Source organism: Myotis lucifugus, unplaced genomic scaffold (genome assembly GCF_000147115.1).
Source record: "Myotis lucifugus unplaced genomic scaffold, Myoluc2.0 scaffold_41, whole genome shotgun sequence".
Classification (NCBI taxonomy): domain Eukaryota; kingdom Metazoa; phylum Chordata; class Mammalia; order Chiroptera; family Vespertilionidae; genus Myotis; species Myotis lucifugus.
This window is the reverse complement of record NW_005871089.1, coordinates 6,136,299-6,145,107: the sequence shown is the minus strand read 5'-3', so window position 1 is coordinate 6,145,107 and position 8,809 is coordinate 6,136,299.

The following is an 8,809-nucleotide window of genomic DNA, read 5'->3' as shown; positions in this document are numbered from 1 at the left end:
TGTCCTGGATCAGGGTGGGGGTCCCCACTGGGGTGCCTGGCCAGCCTGGATGAGAGGATGATGGCTATTTGCAGCTGGTCACACCCCCTTCAGGGTGGGGGTCCCCACTGGGGTGCCTGGCCAGTCTGGGTGAGGGGCTGAGGGCCATTTTCAGGCTGGCGGGTGACTGAAGCTCCCAACCTGTCCTTTTTTTCTTTTTTTTTTATTCTGGGCCAGATTTAGCTCTGAGGCTTGGCTCCAGCTCTGAGGCCTTGGCTGCTGAAAGAAGGTATCTGGTTTGTCTGGGTTCTATAATTGTAACACTGTTGCTCACTCCAGCTCTGAGATGGCTGGCTGAAAGCAGGGATCTGCGTTTGTTCTATAATTGAAACAATGTAGCGGTCCTGCTGGCTGAAGCCAGGCTGGCTGAAAGCAGGTTTCTGGGGTTTTGTTTAGCTTCTATATTTGTAACAATGTTTCTTAAACTGCAAGCTCAGAGGCCGGCAAGGCAGGCGGGGAACGTTGGCTTCCTCCGTCACTGAAGCAAGCAAGCCTCCTGTTCGCTTCAAGCTGCCTGGCTGCCGGACGCCATCTTGGTTGGCAGTTAATTTGCATATCGCCCTGATTAGCCAATGGGAAGGGTAGCGGAGGTATGGCTAATTACCATGTTTCTCTATTATTAGATAGGATATCTAATCTAATAATAGACAAACATGGTAATTGACCATACCTTCGCTATGGGAAGGGTAGCGGAGGTACGGCTAATTACCATGTTTCTCTATTATTAGATAGGATATCTAATCTAATAATAGACAAACATGGTAATTGACCGTACCTTCACTATGCTTCCCATTGGCTAATCAGTGCGATATGCAAATTAACCGCCAACAAAGATGGTGGCTAATTTGCATATGTAGGCGCCAAGCGATGGAACAAAGCTCGCTGGCCCAGGGCAGGAGCAGCGATCGAAGGCCGGCATGGCGAGCGAAGAGTGAAGAGGGAAGCCTACCACGCCGGCCCCTCCCGGCAAAGAGCGAAGGCCTGGGTTCCGGGCGCCAGAGGAAAACTGGTGCCAGCAGCCAGGGGAAGGGGGCCCCGAGGGGCCCCAGACTGCGAGAGAGCACAGGCCAGGCTGAGGGACCCACCCGAGTGCACAAATTTTTGTGCACCGGGCCTCTAGTATATATATATTCGTTTCAGGTGTACGGCATAGTAGTTAAATAATCATGTGCTTTACAAAGTGTTTCCCCCTGATATTTCAAGTACCCACCTGGCACCATACATAGTTATTATAATATTATTGCCTATATCCCTATGCTGTACTTTACATCCCTGTGACTATTTTGTAACTACCAATTTGTACTTCTAAATACCTTCACCTTTTTCACCAAGCCCCCCAAACCTCCTCCCACCTAGCAACTATCAGTCTGTTCTCTATATCTATGAGTCTGTTTCTACTTTGTTCATCCATTTATTTTGCTCTTTAGATTCTACATATAAGTGAAATCATATGGTATTTGTCTTTCTCTGTCTGTAAAGTCCATTAATTAAAAAATTTTTTTTAAATGAATGGAGGTCCAGGAATAAAGAAACATAGTTAGCCTTCGATGATGCAACATTGGTTTGCAGTGGCCTCAGGTTGCTGTGCTTGTCTGAAATATGCAGGCAAACTAACATCCCTGGGGATAGGGACTTTCCTTTTCTTGTCAACCCTGCTAGCCTACAACCTGTCCAGGCCTGGGAGCATGCAAGTGGTGTGGTCTGCCTGGCTGCATGATCAGCAGCCAATTCCCTGCTCATCTACCTGTGATGCAATAAGTCAAGGGCCCTACAAAGGCCATCTGAGCTTTGGACCAGGCCCTCCGTTGTCTGTGCAATGGCAGTTGACTCACCCTGAATGACAGGTTACCCTGAGACTCACACCCTCCATACGTATATGATCCTGCAGACTTTCTGCCCCTAACCTAGAGTATTCCAACATCCAGACCACCACAGGCTCTCCAGAAGCTCCACAGGGACTGAGCTGGAGTCATGGCAGAATCTGTAGACCAGGGGGGACATTCCTGGCTCCTGGATATCTGCCATTCAATTTCTCGGTCTTCCTGTTCATCAATCATAGAAAGGGGGCAACTCAATGGATGACATGTTTTTCCTAGGAATCCCCTGCTTTGGCCACTGCTCCCCTGGAGGTCCAGGAAGATCATGGAATACTGCAAAAGAAGACTTTGGGGCATCCACCATGCCCCAGCTGCCCACCTTCCCTAGCCACTGCTCACTTGCCAGTCTGGGAGAGGCCATACGTAGACTGCAGGGACAGCCTGGCAAATGGCCTGTCACATTCCAAGACCAAAGCCATCTATCTCTGTTTCTCTACTTGGTCTCTTTTTCTGATCTTCCTCCAAAGCCCTGAGCCTGGGAGGCAGTATGACCCACAGAAAGAACAAGAAGACAGCACAGCTTTCTCACTTAAAAGCTGTGAGACCTCCAGGAAGTTAAGAAACCCCTTTGCCCAAGTTGGTTTGGCTCAGTGGATAGAGCCTCAGCCTGTGGACTGAAGGGTCCCAGGTTCGATTTCAGTCAAGGGCACATGCCCTCCCTGGCTGCAGGCTCGATCCCCAGTAGGGGGCATGCAGGAGGCAGCCAATCAATGATTTTTTCTCAACATTGATGTTTCTATCTCTCTCTTTCCCCCCCTTCCTCTCTGAAATCAATAAAAATCCTATATAATAAAAGATTAATATGCAAATTGTCTCCTGGACTGGGAGTTCGACCAGGGGGCGGGGCCGGCTGGCCAACCTCCCACGTCCCCTCCCCCTGGCTGGCCCGGCCAGATTGGCTGGACCCCACCCGTGTACGAATTCGTGCACTGGGCCTCTGGTGTGTGTGTGTGTGTGTGTGTGTGTGTGTGTGTGTATACATTTAAAAAAATAAACCCCTTTGAGCCTCAGTGTTCTCATCTGTCAAATGGGGACAATAATGTCCTCCTTAGAAACTGCTCTGAGCATTACATTATAAATGATGGCTGTTACTTCACAGGGCATGGTTGCTGAACTGTACTTCCCTCTGGTGCTCTGTATGTAGGGTGACCACACATCCCGATTTACCCAGGACAGATCCAGTTGATGCCTATCGTCCTGGCACATTTATTGTCCCTTTTTGCTCTCAGAAGTGTCCACTTTGGACAACAAAACATATGGTCACCTACCTGTACCTCTTTCTATTCCCAACTCAAGTCTGGCCTGTGTGAGCAGCACCACCCATTTCTACTCTCCCCTATGACAGGCCATGTCTTGGTTCATAGTTAGAATTTTTATATTTTCTCAGGTTCTTTTCTTTTTCTTTTTTTTTTATGGGGATAGCAATGCCTATCTTGGAGGATTTTTTAGGAGAATTAAATGAGTTAAGGTATACAAAGCTCATATCTGGCATAGGCCAGGTCCAGCGGTCGTTCCAGTTGTTTCACCATTAGGGTTAATTTGCATATTACCCTTTTATTATATAGAATATATCCGAATGGCTGAATGACTAGAATGCCTGCGGCCCCTCGCCCTAGCCAGCCCCGCCTCCAAACGGGCACCCCCACCCTGATCGGGGTTGGGGCCAGCCGGCAAACCACCCTCGGCCCCTCACCCTGGCCAGCCCCGCCCACAGCCCCTCGTCCCAGCCAGCCCACCCCCGATGGCCCCCATCGGGGCAGGCCGGCTGGACCACACCAGTGCATGAATTCGTGCACCTTGAAAGGAACTGTGGGCTGCAAGGCTGCGGTGGGCACAGGGGTGGGTCTCCGCCCATCCTGCGCACTCCCACCTGGCCCCTCCCACCACAGCTCCCGGTCCCCTGTCTGCCGGCAGCCCCACTCCTGCTGCCACTGCTCCCATGCACTGATGATGCTGGCCCTGAGCAATTGGGACCGGTGCCAGCAGCAGGTGCAAGCGGGGCTGGCACCATCAGCAAGTGTGAGTGGCAGCTGCTGCCCTGATCACCCCTCAGGAGCAGAGGGAGGTGGAGAAGCCCTCAGGGGCGATCAGGGCCAACAGCCGCTGCTAGCACCCGCTGACAGCGCTGAGCGATTGGGACTGGCACTGGGCACTGTTGTGGAGTGCGAGCGACAGAATGACCAGAATTCCAGACTGATTAAAATTTGGAGAGCCTTTATTGACTGGCCAGTGTCCGCTCCTCCACTCGGGAAGCCCAAGAGAGAAGCGGCCATGACCATCTGCAGAGTGCAATATTTAAAGGGGACAACTACATCCGTGTTCAGGTTCCCATAGCAAGCAAAGCCAAGTTACAAAAGCTAATTGCGTAGTTTTAGCCAAGCTATTCATCATCATCCTGTTATTCATTTCTGGGTAACTTAAAGGTCAGGACTATTCTTAATTTTGATCTGTCTGTTCTTTGTAGGCCGTTGCTCAGGTGTGTTGATCTGTTAGTTCTTTGTAGGCTGTTGCTCAGGTGTGTGAGTTCAGTTCCTAGAAACTTTGCACAGGCTGTCAAGCTGCTGAGGTGGCTAGGTAATTAAGCAGGCCTAAAAATTTTCCTACTCTGTAACAGCGCCAGCAGTGGGTGTGAGAGGCAACTGCCACCCTGATCACCCCTCAGGAGCAGGGGGAGGTGGAGAAGTTCTCAGGGGCGATCGGTACCACCAGCCACCGCTCACACCCACTGACAGCGCTGTGATTGGGGCTGGTGCTGGGCGCTGGCAGCGAGTGTGAGCGCTGGCGGGACTGCGGTGCACGGGAGCAAAGAATTTTCAGTAACCACGAGAGGCTTGCCCAGATGACAGCGACTGGTGCCCCGCCTTGGTCTGGCGCCCCCACTCACCTCCCCCACCATCCCACCATGGCCTATGCCCACCATGTTCCACACTCTGCCGCCTGCTGCCGACGCCCACCATGTTCCGCATGCGTCCCCTGGTGGTCAGCGCACGTCATAGCGACTGGTTGTTCGGTTGGTCTGCCATTCAGTCTAATTGCATATTAGGGTAATATCTATATATTGATTTCAGAGAGAAAGGGGGAGGAAGAGAGATTCAATCAATGATGAGAGAGAATAATTGATCAGCTGCCTCCTGCATGCCCCCTACTGGGGATTGAGCCTGTAACCCGGGTATGTGTCCTGTCCTGGAATCAAATCATGACCTCCTGGTTCATAGGTCGACACTCAACCACGGAGCCACACCGGCAGAGCAGGAACATTTCTTTTTTTTTTTTGGTTAATCCTCACCTTTCCATTGATTTTTTTAGAGAGAGTGGAAGGGAGGGAGAGAGAGAGAGAGAGAGGGAAAGAGAGAGGAAACATTGATGTGAGAGAGACACATTGATTGGTTGCCTCCCATGGGCTCCTGACCACAGCTGGGGATCGAGCCTATATCCAAGGTACGTGTTCTTCACCGGAATTGAATCCAGGACCCTTCAGTCTGTGGGCTGATGCTCTAGCCACTGAGCCAAACGGGCAGGAATACTTTATTAAATGCATTTATTTAAATGCTTTTGTGGCCAAAACCGGTTTGGCTCAGTGGATAGAGCGTCGGCCTGCGGACTGAAAGGTCCCAGGTTCGATTCCGGTCAAGGGCATGTACCTGGGTTGCGGGCACATCCCCAGTAGGAGATGTGCAGGAGGCAGCTGATCGATGTCTCTCTCTCATCGATGTTTCTAACTCTCTATCTCTCTCCCTTCCTCTCTGTAAAAAATCAATAAAATATATTTTAAAAAAATAAATGCTTTTGTGGTAGATAATTTATTCAGCTGGCTCAAAACTTGAAGTAAGCCTCTCACCTGTTTTTCAACCACCCAATTCCCTTGCTGAATGGCAAACAATGGCTCATTTCTTGTTTATTTTTCAATAGGTATTTGATGTATACATAAGCCAAGATGAACATATTCTCCTTTTCTCCCTCACTTTTTTATACACAGCTAGCATGCAATACATTGTTCTGTATCTAACATTTTCTTTTAAGCAATATATCTCAGACATTGTCCAATACTAGCACCTGGGTAGCTTCCCCACACTTTGCCTTGTAGAGTTCCACTGCAGCAATGGTTCTCAACCTTGGCTGCACATTAGAATCACCTGGGAATCTTTTTAAAATCCTGATTTCTGGGCCTCATCCTCTGGAAATTCTGTTTCTTTGTTATGGGGTGGGGTCACAACATTAGTAACAAAGAAACAGAATTTCCGGAGGATGAGGCCCAGAAATCAGGATTTTAAAAAGATTCCCAGGTGATTCTAATGTGCAGCCAAGGTTGAGAACCACTGCACTGTAGGAATGACCCTAATTTATTTAAGCAATCTCCAGCTGTTTTATGGTGAGGGTGTTTCCAGCCTTTTACTACCATCAACAATGCTGCAGTGAACAGCCTGGTTGAGACATAATGTCATATATGTGAGTGCTTCTATGGGACAAAGCCTTAGAATTGCTGGGTAAGGTATATATGTGATTTTGAAAGATATTTTTAGATTGCTCTCCAAAGAGCAACACTTTCACTATCTAGTAGGTGAAAACTTTTATTTCAGTAGAGTTTGATTTGCACCACTTTCCTCATCAATGTAGTTAAGTAGCTTTTTATGTTTAAAGGTGTGTGTGTGTGTGTGTGTGTGTGTCTGTGTGTACTCTGTTTTTATCACCTGCTCACTTTTCTTTTGTGTTCCTGGTCCTTTTCTAATCAATGTACAGGAGCTCTTTATGTATTAGGGGAATTAGATCTCTGTTCTGTGAGCTACAGATAATTTCCCATTTGTTGTTTGTCTTTTGACCTTGCCTTTGGGCAATTGCTAGGCAGAATTATTTTTCTGTAGTCAAATTTATCAGTCTTTGCTTTTATGGCTCCTAGGTTATGTGTGTCTTGCTCAGAAAGGAGCAGGACCTTCCCCCCACCCCTCTACTCCACACACACCTTTTTTAATTTTGTCAGTACAAGAGGCTTGGAATGACCTACCAGGTTTTGTGAGGAAGAGGACAACTCCTCCCCTCTAGTCAATCCCCAATTTAGGGAGACACAAAGTAAACTCACTATTGCAATTCTGTTATAATAAACTAAAGGCCTGGTGCACGACTTTTGTTCACTGGTTGCGGGGGTCCCTCAGCCCAGCCTGCGCCTTCTCGCAGTCCGGGACCCCTCAGCAAATGTCCACCTGCTGGGGGCGGACATCCCCCAAGGGGTCCCTAGCACTGCTGCGAAGGCAGGAGTGGCTTCTGCCACAGTAGCTGCTCACCAGCCGTGAGCCTGGCTTCTGCGCACTGACCACCAGGGGGCAGCTCCTGCATTGAGTGCCTGCACCCCGGTGGTCAGTGCGTGTCATAGCGACTGGTCATTTTGCCATTTGGTTGATTTGCATATTAGGGTTTTATTATATAGGATGAGAAAGTGGCACAATGGGTACCAGCCTGAGTTGGCCAGGGAAGGCTTTCCAAAGTAGGTGGCACCCAGACACACAGAGGCATGAGTAAGAGTCAGCCAGGTAAAGAACGGCCTTCCAGTAAAAGCATCAGCATGTGCAAAGGCAAGAAGCAGCAGGACTCCATCAAGGTTGTCCTGTCTGCAGGACTGGTGTGGTGTAAGGGGTGGAGCTAGAAATGTAGGCAGGGGCCAAGTATGTCTTACTCAGGAGTCAGGGCCTTACTCTAAGGCAGGGGGGAAGTGGCAGAGGGACACATAAGCTATATGGAGGAAGAACTGACAGCCCAGTGTAGAGACTGGGACCTGGCTCAGAGGCTTCCGTTCCTTGACCAGCAGCAGCCCTAGCAGCCTATAGAGCAGTGGTTCTCAACCTTCTGGCCCTTTAAATACAGTTCCTCATGTTGTGACCCAACCATAAAATTATTTTCGTTGCTACTTCATAACTGTAATGTTGCTACTGTTATGAATCGTAATGTAAATATCTGATATGCAGGATGGTCTTAGGTGACCCCTGTGAAAGGGTCGTTCGACCGCCAAAGGGGTCACGACCCACAGGTTGAGAACCGCTGGCCTACAAACTTCTCTGCTCCTGTGATCTTTGATTAAAACAAGTATTTTATAGCAGGACTCCTGGGCAACAGTCTTCCCAAAAGGGTCCAGCACAGAGCCTGGCCCACAATAAGCACTCAGTAAATGGTAGCAGTTCCTATTAAAATTGGAAAGCCTCACCATTCATTAGCAGGGTGCTGAAGGTAAGGAAGGGCCATGTGGACAGGAAGAGGGACGCTGGAAACCATTTAAGTGGAATTTTGGGACTGTCTCTGAATTTCAGTCACCCAGGCTCTCCCCACACCCCGACCTCCAAACCAGCCAAAAAGGCTGGTTCTTGTGCTGCCATTTTAGTTATATTTTCTTCAGTGCCCAGGGGCAGTTTTATCCCAAAGGGTCACTTGATTAAGTCAAGTGCTATCGAGATAGAGGCTCTTGGAGGCTTTGGGAGGCCTTGGTTCCAGCCAGGCTTCCTGGTACCCCTTGAAGGCACCTCTACTCTCAGTGGTCTGAGGGCATGCATGGGGTCCCATTCACCCCTGGCCTGGAAGACAAGAGAGCAGGAAGCCAGCCCTAATCTCAGCTCCAAATAGGAAAACAAGCACCTCCTCGGTGCAGCCACCAAACAGCAATTAGGTCAAAGGCAGGAGAGAGTTTCTAGGGCTGAGCATTGTGTCTGGAGCCTGCTTCCTCATCCATGTGTGTTGTTGGGCACTGGGTGGGTGGGGCACACTCAGGCCCCCATCTGAGGTGCAGCAAAATTGAGGACACAGGCCCTGGCTGGTGTGGCTCAATTGGTTGGATTGTCATTCCATATATCAAAAGGTCGTAGGTTTGCCGAAACCGGTTTGGCTCAGTGGATAGAGCGTCGGCCTGCGGACTG